The 14,853-nt window shown below is 42.6% G+C and overlaps 1 long non-coding RNA gene across 4 annotated transcripts in view; it reads left to right on the top strand.

The window, feature by feature from the left end:
- The window catches only part of LOC127488437 (uncharacterized), a 93,673-nt gene that overhangs the window by 1,025 nt on the left and 77,795 nt on the right, over window positions 1–14,853 (top strand). The window lies entirely within an intron of this gene.

The following is a 14,853-nucleotide window of genomic DNA, read 5'->3' as shown; positions in this document are numbered from 1 at the left end:
GAATCTGGGAAAATGAGCAACAACCTTCCTTGAATGTCTAGAATTTTCTGACTCTGAAATTTTCCTTGTGGAATTTTAAAATTCATTGATTTGATTTTTCAACTACTGATTAGTCTTATTTAACTTATATGGAAGTTCTCTACAGTATGCAATATCTGTGTTATGGTATATTGGTTTCCAAAATTCGGTGACTTGATGTCTCTTTAAAAAATTTTTACTCCAAACTATTTCTCACAATACTTACTATCTTGTTAAGGTTTATAAATGGAGGAGGGTAGCCGGGGGCTTTATGGTGTAATGAGTAAAGCTGCAGCAGGGATGCCAGCATCCCATAAAGGCACCAATTTAAGTCCTGTGTGCTTCACTTCTGATGTAGCACCCTGCTAAGTGTCCTGGGAAAGTAGCTGAAACTGGCCCAAGTGTTTGAACCCCTGCAACCAACACAGGAGACCCAAATGAATCTCCTGACTCCTCACTCCTGGCTTCTGCCTCCCTATCCACTGTAGCCATTTAGGTAGTGACCCAAGGGATGGGAGATCTCTCCCTCTCTCTCTCTCTCTCTCTCTCTCTCTCTCTCTCTGTGTGTGTGTGTGTGTTCATGTGTATGTGTGTAGTTCTTTGTTTTTCTTTTTTTTCTTTACTCTGCTGCCTCCCCTGTAACTCTGACTTTCAAATAAATCTTTAAAATGAAAAAAAAGAAAATTTGTGAAGATGATGCTATTTGGATTCCTGAAGCTGGTTCTTTGTATGGTATTTCTCTTTTCTTTTCTTAATGACTTATACTAATTTTTATTAATTTTGTTAATATGCTTTAAAAACTCTTTTTCCTTATTTCTATTGTGCATTTTTCTACAGGTTTCATTGATGCCTGCCTGTTTTTACTTGCCTCTATTGTGTGGTTTATTCTATAGTTAATTTTAGTTCTTAAAAAAAAAAACTGCAGGGAGCTGGCATTATTGCATAGTGGGTAAAGCTGCCACCTGCAACCCCAGCATTCTATATTGGTGCCAGTTTGAGTCCAGGCTGCTCTATTTGCAGTTCAGTTTCCTGCTAATGGCCTGGAAAAGACAACAAGGGATTGCCAAAATGCTTGGCCCTACACTTCTGTGGGGAATCCAGAAGAAGCTCCTGGCTCCTGGCTTCAGACTGGCCCAGCTCTGGCCATTAAAACCATTTGGGGAGTGAACCAGTGGAATGATGGAAGATTCTCTCTCTCTCCCTCTCTCTCTCTCTCTCTCTCTCAAATAAATAAACAAATCAGTTTTAAAAAAGGAAGCCATAATGACTGGTTCTCAATCACTTGAGGCTCTAAATTTTCTCTAAGCAGGTCTCCACCTACTGTGACAATTTATATTGCATCTCCTGTATTTTTTGCTGTGTTTCCAAATCCTGTAATAATATGCCCTGTCTGCCTCCTAATGTTTCCAGTTCCATGTGTCTGCTCACTTTGCATATCTCTAATCCTGTTCCTAAAGCTCATATGTTATTTGCTATTTCAACATCTCCTTTATCTGGGACCCTTGTTCATTTTGATAGTTTTGTCATTTAAAAAGTGTCATCCAAGCCAGCTCTTTAAAGCTTCTGCTCCTTGTGTCCACAGCATGTCCCAGCTGTGAGAGTCCTCATCCCTTTTATGTACAGCACGTCTCTCTGCAAGTCTCCTGCTGGGCCTGCACACCATGCCAGTCCCCATGGGTCCCCAGCCACTCTGTATGTAGCCCTAATTTTCCCTAAGTGCTGACCTCCCTTGTCCATACAACCTGTCAGGACTTGTGTGTCTCCAGTCCTTCTCTGTATAGAGTGACCTTTCTCCTGACCTGCAGTGACTTCGTCCCTTTACTCCCAGTTTGTGGAAGCCTGTGGGTACCACTCTGCCCTTTGCTTACAACTACGGCTTCCTTCAGCTGTCTGCCTGCTACTTGCCTGAAGCCAATGTCTTCCTTGTGTCTCTGGAACCCCTGTGACTCCAGCCCATACCTTTTTTCTTGTGTCCCCATGTCCAGTGTCCAGGCCCCATATTTCCTAATTCCATGTGCCTTCAAGAGCCTCCACCTACTGTGACAGCTTGGCTCTCTGTTTATCTACTAAAGAACATTTTGATTTCATTCAGGTTTTAGGCATTAGGAATAAAGCTGCTGTGTATGTTTTTATCCTAGATTGTGGGTTTAAGCTTTCCAGTTAGCTGGGTAAATCTATCAGGACATCCTTCCTGCACTGTATAAGGATACTATCATAGGCTTTATAATACCTTATCCAGATATCTTGTGAAGGATTTAGCCATTTTGACCAGTAATGAATAGTATTTTTGAATATTCTACATCCTAGTAAAAATTGGCACCAAAATGATTGTTTATTAAGACCATTTATAAATATGTAGTGTTTCTACCTCATTGGCATTTAATTTGTATTAATTTTATGAAACATTCATTCTTTTATCTCACAATTCCCTAAACTTCAATATATTGTGTGTATTTATTTCTAATCTGCATATATCTTATGTAAATACAACTCGATTTTTTAGGTTTAAATTGGAGGATTTATCACCTTATTAAATGTCACAAGCTTCATGAAATTTGCAGGCAATTCTTGTGGATATATGTTTTACAAGTGTTATCTCCCATTGTGGGACTTATCTTCTATTTAAATAATATGTTAGAGAACACCTTTAGTTAACACAGCTCACATTATATATTTTTATGGATCATGCATTCAATGCTGTATATAAAACCTCTCATATAAATAAATTCATATCTTGTTTAAAAGGAGAATAAAACAATGTATGTACATCATGATTATACCTGTGTAAAAACACTTGGATAGGAAAAGGTGTCAAAACTATAATAACTGAGATTTTATCAAGCTAGCAGACTCATGGGTGATGTTTTTTCCTTTATTCTAAAGAAAATGTTGTTCATTTTGGAAAAAGGGAATTCTGAAAAGCATTAACATGAACAATAACTCTGTGATTCCATCATCCACAAAAGTCACTGCCAATACTGAAGTAGATTCTGCTTTGTTTCTAGATTTCCCCATGTAGCCTATTCTTCAATTGATTGTATGGTATTGATACACCATAATATGCATATAGTATAGCCTAATGGCAAGTTTTCACTGGAAAATAAATGACAGAGCCATGTCCTTACTCAAATTCGAAAAGTCCTTCCAGGGACTGGCTTTGTGGCCTATGAAGTAAAGCCGCAGCCTGCAACACTGTTATCTCATATGGGCTCTAGTTCTCTAGGCTGTTTCACTTCCAATCCAGCATTCCACTAATGGCCTGGGGGATGCACTTTAAATCTCTGTGGGTGAAAACTGCTGAAATTTTTACTTAGTATATACTAAGTTGATCTTCCGTATATAATGATAATTGAAAATGAATCTTGATGAAGAATGGGATGAGAGAGGGAGTAGGAGATGGGATGGTTGTGGATGGAGGGAAGTTATGGGGGGAATAGCCACTATAATCCAAAAGCTGTACTTTGGAAATTTATATTTATTAAATAAAAGTTAAAAAAAAATCAAAATACAAAAAGAAAAGTCCTAGTTGTTTAGCCCCTGCCACCCACATGGGAAACCTGGAAGAAACTCCTGGCACCTGGCTTCATCCAGAGAGTTGGCATAGAGGTGGATGGAAGTCAGAAGAAGACTGAAGCAAAAGGGAGTGCTGTGGCTCCCCCCTCCACCCCAGGTCATCTGGGGGAATCTTAAAGCTGTGAACTCTATCAGCAGCATTCCTGACCTCAGTGCTCCCCTCCAGGGCAAATGAAATTTGTCTCGGGCCTTAGTCTTACACAGGGGTGGGCTCCCAGAACAGGAGGCACAGCTAGGCATAGAGGGGCACCCTCCCTTATTTAACTCTCCTAATCTGAGCTCTGGGTTGAGGCAGTGCAGGGTGAAGCTGAAGCCAATGATTATGTGCTAACTGCAGAAGAGGGAACCTGAGGGGCCCAGTGACAGTCAGAGGCCTTCCTAGTCCAGAGCTGACCAGAGCTGACCACGGAAAGGAATGGGGATGGAAGACTGAGACTTTCAAGGCAGATGTTCAGAAAGGCATGGGTTGGCCCTGAAATGTAGAGGGCAAGGAGGAAAGAGAAAATCTGACAGCCAGGAGGAGGAAAGCAGCAGGCTGATGAGAGCTTTCCCAGCAGTGCAGGCGCAGGCTGGTGAGTGTGGAGGGTGGGAAGTGACAGTGTCCTGAGTGTGCCTGGTGCATAAATGAGACAAGAGATGGGCAGCGGGCTGGTGGAGCAGAGGTGGGTGCATGAGTCAGGAAAGAGGGGATGGGCAATGGGAGAACAACAGGGTGATGCATCTTTGGCTCTCATATCATCTATTGCTACTGTCTGGATGCCCACAATTTTCTCCTTTCCTTAAAGAGAGGCAGGATTCAGTGGCACCAGATGCCTGGAGTCTACTACATCTTGGGGGGCAGGTGATGGATGTGGGTGGGGTGGGTCCCATGGGTACCATCTCTCCTTGCTGGGGAACCAGCACAAACCTGGAGCTGTGCTGCAGCCACCTGGGGTCAACAGGAACCCCCAATTTCTGAGTGACCTGGTGACTTTGATGGCCACCTCGACGCCAAGCTCCATGGCCAGCTAGGGCTGGCCCTCTACAGTGCCCAGTGGTTCCAGCCTCACACTGCACCCCAAGGCACGATGCTGCCAGCTGGAGTTGAGGACCATGAGGATAGGGGAGCTTGGGAATAATATCACCAGAGGGATCCCAGGTCCTGTGCTGCCAGCGTGGGTAAATCTACCTGCAGCACCAGTATCCCATATTCCCTACTAATTCCATAACCCCATTATCTGCAAATGATGCTGGGAAAGCAGTGGAAGATGGCCCAAGTGCTTGGGCCCCTGCACCCCCATTGAAGACCATCAAGATGTTTTGGAGCTCCTGGCTTCAGCCTGGCCCAGCCAGTGGATGGAAGGTCTCTGTTTCTGCTTCTCCTTCCCTCTCTGTAACTCTGCCTTTCAAATAAATACATAAATCTCTTTTTAAAAAGTTAAGATTATCAACTTATTTTTCTAAGATGAGTGATCTTAAAACTCTGTATCTGGTCTATACTTCTTGATCAAAGCATCCTGGTTAAGTGAGTGACTATGTTTTCAATGATGAGGAGTCTTATTTTGAGGAAATGTTTTGAACTTCAGATGATTGTGTTTTTTTTTTTTCTTCATATCCAAATTCTAAATTAAATCTTTGAACTTTGGAATTTCCTGTTGGATTTCTTGAGGAATAATATTGTATATAATGCACTGTCAAGTTATTTAGGGATATTTCAGAGTCTTCAAGATTTCCCTCCTACATGTTGACAATGCTACCTGTGTACCTGGGTCAACCATCACACTTGGAACTGAGTTTCAAGGCTGATTCTTTCTCATGGCCTGACTAGGCATCATTAGGTCAGGATAGGGGTTAAAAGTGGAAGGTTCTGCAGCCAATGCACTTGCAGTGCCATCTCATAGGAGCATCAGCTGATGCCTTGGCTGCTTCACTTCCAATGCACTCCCTGCTAATGTGCTTGGGAAAGCAGCAGCAGATGACACAAATCCTTGGGCCTCTGCACCCATGTGGGAGATTTGGAAAAAGCTCCTCATTCCTGGCTTCAGATCAGCCCAACTCTGGCCATTTCTCTCATTTTAGGGGTGAACTGGTGGATAGAAGTTATCTCCCTCTCTGTGTGTCTCTCCTTTCCGTGTAACTCTGCCTTTCAAATAAGTAAATCTTTTAAAAAATGGAAGGTTTTTCCACATATGGAAGGACCCTTTGTGAGAGATTTAGAAATATTCAGAATGGGGTTATTCAGTAAGGACTAGTTGATTCTTTCACTAGTATTATTTGATTCCATAAACCCAGAAGTATTGCCAGGCCTGTCCTTCCTCAGTTGGGAGATCAAACAAGAATGGCTTGTTATCTCCCCTTATTTGTTGGAAATGAGCAGAAATGCCTGTCTTATTGCCATTATTTTTCCTTTATTCTGACAGGTGAAACCCATGGCGTTATGATAATACTGTATTGTATAAAAACTGTTCATGGTTTGATCCGCAGACCTTAAAGAAGGAATGATCCATTATTTTCTGTAATATTCCTTGGCTGCAGTAAATTTGAGGGAAAAAAACACAGCTAGATAATTGGAACTTAAATTGTAATACCATTTTATAGCTAGAACTATTGTGTCATGTGTGTGGTAAATAGATATCCCTTATGTAGAGGCCTTTATGGCAGCTTAACCAAATACTACTGGGAGCCCACTGTAAGGCAAAGCCTGCCAATCTATTGCTGATCCCTTCTGGAGCATCATTCCAGTAAAAGAGCCTTCCACTAGCTGTGGGAATCCCTTACTACCCATAGTGTTCTTTTTAAGATTGATTGATTGATTTGTAAGGCAGAGTTAGAGAGAGAGAGAGAGAGAGAGAGAGAGAGAGAGAAAGAGAGAGACCTTCCATTTGCTTGTTCAGTCCCCAGATGGCCACAACAGCCAAATCTGAGCCAATCTCAAGTCAGGAGCCTGGAGCCTTTACTGGGTCTCCCATGTGGGTACAAGGTCCCAAGTACTTGGACCATCTTTATGGCTTTCTCAGACCATTAGCAGACTTCTAGATTATAGGGGAGAAGCTGAGACTTGAACTGGTGCCCATATGAAATGCTGATGCTGCAGAGAGAGGCTAACCTACTATGCCATGGTGCCAGCCCCCCATAGAGTCTTTGGAAAGTGAGAATCCAACCTCCAAAAAGAACCATCAGTTGAACAGAGGCCGGCATACCCTTGGGTGCCACTGGGCAAGGGAGGTGGGTATGCTCGTGGAGATAAGATGAAGAGGATGGAGCAATTAGGGATGATACAGCACATTGCAGGAAGCTTGGATTGTGCATAAAGACATATCCCAGACCTCATACATCTTCTACAGATTGTGAGTCTGGTCTGTGATGTGATACAGATCCTGGGGGCTGAGATAGCCCAGGTGCTGCAGAGAGCATCAATGAAAGTGGCTAGGAGCTCACTTGTTTGTTGTTTGCTGTCATTTGTGTAGCTGCTCATGGAGATGACTAGAGTTCAGGATTCTTAGTGTCTCCCCTCCTCGATGCATGCAGCTTCTGTCTGGACCCATGTGTAATCCCTGGGTCATTAGATAAGAAATGGAGCTAATTTGGCTGTTGTCAAAATTGTGTGCTGAATGGTGAGTAACATAGTTTTTGTCTTGAATGCAGGTCTCAAATATCCTGCCAAAAAAAAAAAATGATATCCAGTGTCACTACTTGCAACTGCAGCATGGTCTGCACCATGCACATTTCCTCACCCAGCAAGCCAAGCTAGTAGATGTGTAGACAATATTAAGTGGGTGATAATAGCAAGTGTGCTACACCCATGAGCTCAATACAGACATCAAATTAGCACTAGAGACAGTATAGCTGTTATAGCAGCATCCATCATCAAGGGAAGAGGCAGATGTAGTTTTCAGTGGAATCCATTAGAGAACTTGGGAGTAGTGGTTGGGTTTATAGTTAGAGGCATACTGATGGACAGAGGGGTTAGCTCCCATTGCCATCAACACAGCCCCAAGTTTCTCAACAATGAACGGTCCTTTTGCACTGAGTCTATTTCTTTATTAAGCTGTTTTTGGAGTTTAGTTTTCCCAGATTTTTCTAGCTTTTTTTAAAATGGGAAGTCTGCCTTATGAATTTTATATATTTCTTCTTTAAAATAGACATTTTTAGATCTAATAATTTCCATCTATGACTCTTTAATCACGAGTTCTTGTATAATGTGTTTTCATTTTCTATCATTTCCTCATATTTTGTAATTTCCCTTGAGGTTTTTTTCCATTCCATTACTTATTTTTCCCACAATGTACTGCTTATTTTCCACTTATATTACAACTTCTCAAGTATCATTCTGGTTTTGCTTTTATAATTTATTAAAAAAAAACATTGAGAGAGAGAGAGAGAGAGAGAGAGAGAGAGAGAGAGAGAGAGATTGCACAGCTTCCTAGATACTCACAACTATTGGAGTTCATCCAGGCAAAATGGAGCCAGTAAGTCTTCCACATGGGTGACAATGCTGCAATTACTTCAGCCATCACCTGCTTCCTACCAGGATGCATATTAAAAGGAAGCTGAAATGAAAGCAGAGCCAAGACTTGAACTTAGGTGCTCTGATTTTGATTTGGATATAACACACATCTTTTTTAAAAAAATTATTTTATTTTATTTGAAAGACAGAGTTACAGAGAGAGGTAGAGACAGAGAGAGAGGTCTTCCATCTGCTGGTTCACTCCCCAGATGGCCGCAATGGCTGGAGCTGCACTAATCTGAAGCCAGGAGCTTTTCTTCTTCTGTATACAATATATTATTTGATAGCATTTATTTGAAATCCACATGAAAACTTTTGACTTTGGAATATTTCTTTATTTAAAAAGTGTAGTGACAGAAAAAAGAAGAAGGGAAAGAGAGAGATACCTTTCATTTACTGTTTTAGGTCTCAAATATCCACAAATTTTAGGGCTAGGCCTTGCTTAAGCCAGAATCCAGGAACCACTTTCAGGTCTCCCAAAGGGAGATAGCCTTCAAACCATATTGGCCATCATACATTGCCTCCCAGGCACATTAACAAGAAGGTGAATCAAAAAAGTGTAGAGCCGCAGAAACTCAAACCAGGCTCTATTTGAGATGCAGGCATCACAAGCAGTGGCTTAACCCCAAAATTCCCACCCCAATATTTGTTTTTTTAAAAACATTTTATTTTTAACTGGCAAATAGCTACATACATTTGTAGGTAAGTACATTATTTTTTGATAAACAAGATTATTTGTAAATCCAGTCAGCATACATAATTGACCTAAAAACTTCAAAAGAAAAATAAGTTTTAAAATCACTTAGAAAGCTATCTCTAAGAAAGTGATTTTCCTTAGACAATAACCAGACATAATCTAACCAGACACCAGCATAATTGGCAAAAGTTCCATAAACTGGAGGTGTGTGCTGCTTGCTGCTGCTCCATAGCAGGCTTACGCTAAGAGTTGCACTATGAACTCTGGGAGAAAAAAAAATATCTGCATTGTTTCCTCTTGGTAGAAGAGAAAATAAATCTCAGTTATGGGATCAACCACAACACAATAAAAACCTGCACAAACTAGATCAAAATATTAATAACAGAATTCTGGTATGAATAACTTGTATCTTATTCTAGGACACTTACAAATGGAATCCTCCTGTTACTGTTTTCATTACCAGCCTGAGGGTTAGTTGACTTAAGGTAGAATGAGGACTTACGCAAGGTATATTGCACAAAGCATTTTACTACAATGAAGACAAGTGTAGCCTACTTAGAAAACCAGATGTAAGTGGTATATGTCTATGACAAGACTCTCTACTACTTGTGAATGTAGAAGATTAATTTAAAATGTTGACACTACAATATATAAGTGCACATAGTGTATTCTGTAGCTGCCAGGTTCACTTTTTTTAAAGAGAACTGTAAGATACACTGGGGTTGAGACTTGGATCTTCACCCTTGTAAAAATCCATGTTCTATCACCATGATGCATGGTCAGACTTAATAGCCCCAGTCACTAAATATTTGGATCAAATTATAACCAGTTTTCTTGCAAATGTCATATTTAATCAATTCTAGAACATTAATAACTACACTACAAGTCATTAATACACAGCAACATGCATCAGGAAAGTGAGAAATATCATCCATCTCTTTTGCATATTAGGAATGTAACTCCTGAGCAACAGGGCTCACATCATTGAGATCTGTGAACATTTTTCATATTCATACAGAAAGATGTAATGACACTTCACAGTACAATATATTATAAGAAATATATGCAGTATATTAGAAAACATTATGCTGAGTGTAATAAGCCAATCCCAAAGGGACAAATACCACTTGTTCTCCTTGATAGGTGACAACTAACTGAGCACCAAAAAGGAAACCTGTTAAAGTGAAATGAACACTATGAGAAACGGTGACTTGATCAGCCCTCACCCTGACTGTTGATGAGCAGCTTAATATGTTATCCCTCTTAGTATTTTTGTTTGTTTGTTCTACTTAATAGTTTTGGTTGAATACTGTAATCAATACACAATTCTTCTTAAGTGCTGAAACTTAACTGAAAAGTGATCGCTGTTAAATATAAGAGTGGGAATAAGAGAGGGAAGAGATGTGCAATTCGGGACATGCTCAAGCTGACTTACCTCAAACGGTAGAGTTAGAAACATACCAGGGGATTCCAATTCAATCCCACAGAGGACTCCACAGAGCTTTCCTTTTAGGGGTAAATGAGCAGTAATCAAGAATAAAATAAAATCACTTGAAATAGGATTCTAAGTGTACAGAACAGAAGTCAGGCTTCCTGTAAGACAAAGATCAGAACAACAAGCAGTCTTGACGGTGTGCTCACTGCTTTAACCAGTGTTTCCACAGTGCTGGTTATGCATTGCTAGTAGTTTGTGCATTGACAGCTTCACACGTCCACAAATATGTTAACCGTCTGTCTTTATCACATGACACAAGGTTTCATGGCAAAGGCAAGTTGTGGTAAAGAAAAGCATCAAGTAAGGATATGAGAAACTTTGTGATGGGCCACAGACATGGCTGTTCTGCAGGCTTTCTGTTCTCAAGAAGCTGGAGACGGACACTGAAGACAAGCCATCTTACTAGTTAAAGTGATCAGTTTAAGTTCATAATTGATCATAAAGATAGGATTAAGTGTCAAAAGAATCACATAAATAAGACCAGTGTCTGCTAATAATAATTGATAGAATTAAAAAGGACAGAATGATCCAACATGGGAAGAAGAATACATAGCAGATTCATAGAATGGCAAATGCCCTAAACAGCACTCTGGCCTCAGAATCAGCCCTTAAGGCATCTGGATCTGGCTAAAAAGCCCATGAGAGTTTCTCAGGCATGGAAAGCCAAGACACTGTGACAAAAAAAGACCTAAATGAAAGATCTCTGTGAGTGAGTTCCCAGTGGAAAGAATGAGCCATCAGAGAAGGAGGTACCTTTCTCTGAAGGGAGGAGAGAATTTCCACTTTTATTATGGCCTTGTCTAAATAAGGTCAGAGTTTGTGAACTCAAGAGGCTTCCATAGCCTGGTCAGCTCATGCCAAGAGCCTCAGGTGACTACTGACATCATAAATAAGATTGTTAATTGTTAAATCAACAACGGGAGTCACTGGGCACTTACTCCTCATGTAGGATCTCTGTCCTTAATGTGTTGTACTATGCAAATTAATGGTAAAGCTAGTATTCAAACAGTCCTTTATACTTTGTTTTTCTGTGTGGGTGCAATCTGTTGAAATCTTCACTTACTATATACTAAGTTGATCTTCTGTATATAAAGATAATTAAAAATGAATGTTCATGAAAAATGGGATTGGAGAAGAAGTAGGAGATGGGATGGTTTGTGGGAGGGAGGGTGGTTATGGGGGGAAAACCACTATAATCCAAAAGTTATACTTTTGAAATTAATATTTATTGAATAAAAGTTTAAAAACAAAGACCTCACTGAGTCTGATCACCATCCCGTGACACAGGTCCCTCCTGCGATGGTTTGCATGTCTTGATTTTCTGTTGCTCCACTGCAGAACATGCCACACTGCCCCCTGGACTGGCCAGGCAGCTCTCAGCAGGTTCCAGGCAGGGCAGGTTGGTCTTTCTCCTGTTGAAAGATCAAAGATGCCCTCCGCCCCATGTCTGGCCTCCCAGCTGCGCTGGCTGTGTGGCTGGGAGCTGCGTTCCCTTGTCTTTAGCCCTCTGTAGTCCCTCTGCCTTCCTGCAGTCTCACCAGGATTGTGCCCGGGTTTCTTGTTAGAGCAGCTCAGGTCTTCCAGAGAACAACTGTAGAAGCTGCCAGGCTCAGAGTCAGTCACAGAGCCAGCTCAGAATCGAGGAAAGGAGGTGTGTGACTCTGGGAGGAAGGGGCAAAGCTGCATCAGTCATACACCAGGCAGGCCAAAGGTGGCTGCAGCCGCCAGTGAAAAACTCTACCCCACAACCCCACCCCACACACACTGCCAAAACCAGGAGCACACCAGAACCACACCTGGCAGGAGACACCTGGGAAACAGTGACCACAGCAGGTTGTGGATGTGCTGAGGTGGGGCAGCCATTTGGGGATATGAAGATGATAAAAATGGGGGTGAGGAGGGGGCTGGATCTCTTTGGGCAAATGTGTCAGAAAATCACATGCACTCATGGAATAAGAGGAAAAACTATTGCTCAGCCAGCCCTCATGTACCAGGCACCACATTGATTCTTTGCACATAGGAATCTGCACCAGATGAGTGTGGTGGATTTTTCCATCTTAGGTCATATTTAATCCCCCATCTTAGCAAGTTCTTTCCACCACCTGTCACCTCCCAGCAGGTTTTGGATTCAGTTCAGGCCATGTGTTTACTCCTTACCCCTCCCACATGTCTCCCTTGGAGAAGTTGAAGGGTGGGTTTCCTGGTGACCATGTTGTCTACAAGTTATCCTGAAACTTAGAAGCCAAATGCCCATTTTGTTTTGCCCATGATTTTGTGGGACAGGACCTGGCTGGCCATTTCTCACTTGGGTTCTCTCAGGTGGATACTGAACTTTTCTGAGCGCCTCACCAGGAGGGCCATCAAGAGGGTGCAGGCTCAGGACTGGAACTGACACCACTGTCATCAGCAGCACTGTCCACGGGAGCCCTGCCACCTCCCCAGTACACAGCCAGCCTCTCAGAAGTAGCTTTCTGACCCCGAGACTTGGCTGTGCCTCCATGGGCAACCCTGTGCTGTTCTCCGTGGGTTGAAGCCTTTCCAAGCTCTCTCAGATTCAGAGAGGGAACAGGGACCCTGACTCCTGTCAAGGGATTGAGGAGGAGCATACCTTAAAACTGGCACAACCAGCCCAAGTGTAATCCCAGTCCCTTCATCAGTTGATTCAGGAACTGACCTGGGTCCCGATTTGTGCCATTTGAGAGAGCGTTCTCCTTTTCCTGGATGTCCTTGTATCTAAAATGACACCAGCACCAGCTGGTAGACTTTGCTTCCCAGTGGGAGGGTGGCCCCAGCATGGGCTTGGTGGGGAGTCGGGGAGATGGAGGAGGACAGAGGTGGCATCTTGGCCATGGGCTCTTGGCTGTGGGTTGGGTCTCTGCAGCCACCAGCCCTGAAGCTGCTGGGCCACTCTTCTCTTGAGTAGTTAGCCACTGTGTTTGTTAAGCCAGGTGAGTTGCAGGCATTATTCTCACCATGGTGAAGGTATGTGGTAGATGCTCTTTGATATTTAAGCAGGAGGAGACCTGCAGCTGGGTCTGGAAAGGCGCAGGGCCTCCAGCATGGCTGTGGCCTTGGGCATCCTGCCTGTCACCTGCCCCATCACTGTGTGCACTTTGCCTGAAGTTGTTCTTGAGAAGACTGGATCTGTGTCCTTTCTTTCGTTTCCTCTCCTTTCATTGTGGGTGTCTTCCAGTTCTTCCCTTCCTTGCCTCCAACCCCTTCACTGTCCGTCTTGCGCTGTCTCTTCTTTCAGCTTTGCACTGAGGTTTCAGATGTTCTTCAGCATTCTTTACGGGAAGCCTGAGCTGCTTGGGACAGGAAGCATTACAGAGGCGTGGTGAAATAGTCTTAGAAGCATTTCTCTCCAGGGTTAAGTGACATTTCTGAGAAACATACAGGAGCTAAAATGAGGTTAAGGTGATTAAAAGAAAACAGTTTTCTGTTTTGAATATGATATTAAATGAATATAAAATGTAATACCACAGAATTCTTTCACCTTCTGACATTTGTAGACTTCATAAAAATGTAGATTATTCAACTGCTCTAAATAATACCTGAGCCAAATAAATAATTTGAAACTCCCCCATGTATCTGCAGGATAAGCAGGTGTAGCCAAGTCCAGGAGAACTGATTTGATTACTCCATACCGAGTCCTAGTTCTTGATGACTTGTCCGGTTTCTGTGGATTGCAGGTGTGGCAGTGGGGCTCCCTCAATGCTCCCTGTGATGCTTAGTGCGCTCCTGAGCACCTCCAAGATGCTGCTGGAACCTGTTCCACAGGCAGCATCAATAGAGAAGTGGTGGGAGTAGATTTTCTGTCTCACTGTATGAGGAACAAGGCAGTGTTCAGCTTCCAATGGCTGAGATGTTCCCTGTCTGGTCCTCTGCAGAAGGTTGGCCCCTGCCCTGGCAAATGAAGGGAGTGTGGCTGCAGACCCCTTGTATTCTCAGCCCCAAGGTGTGGTACCTGGGCTACCGGAATGGGAAGGAGGATCAGGAGCTTTCCAGGGGACCCTCAGGGGCAAAGGGCACAGAAGGGGCTTCAAAAAGTTCATGGAAAATGTGTATAATGAAGAAGACCTAAATGAAAGATTTCTGCAAGTGAGATCCCAGTAGAAAGAAGAAAGAATGGGCCATCAAAGAAGGAGGTACCTTTCTCTGAAGGGAGGAGAGAACTTCCACTTTGGCTATGACCCTGTCTGAATAAGATCGAAGTCGGCGAATCCAAAAGGCTTCCATAGCCTTGGCAACTCATGACTAGAGCCTAGGGAGATTACTGATGCCATAAACAAGAGTGTCAAATTGTTAAGTCAACAACAGGAGTCACTGTGCACTTACTCCTCATGTGGGATCTGTCCTTAATGTGTTGTCCAGTGTGAAGTAATGCTATAACTGGTACTGAAACAGTATTTTACACTTTGCGTTTCTGTGTGGGTGCAAACTGATGAAATCTTTACTTAATATATACTAAATCGATCTTCTGTATATAAAGATAATTGAAAATGAATCTTGATGTGAATGGAATGGGAGAGGGAGCGGGAGATGGGAGGGGTGCGAATGGGAGGGAAGTTATTGGGGGGAAGC

Source organism: Oryctolagus cuniculus, chromosome 2 (genome assembly GCF_964237555.1).
Source record: "Oryctolagus cuniculus chromosome 2, mOryCun1.1, whole genome shotgun sequence".
Classification (NCBI taxonomy): Eukaryota; Metazoa; Chordata; class Mammalia; order Lagomorpha; family Leporidae; genus Oryctolagus; species Oryctolagus cuniculus.
The sequence above is the reverse complement of the archived record's forward strand: the minus strand, read 5'-3'. Positions and strand labels throughout refer to the sequence as shown.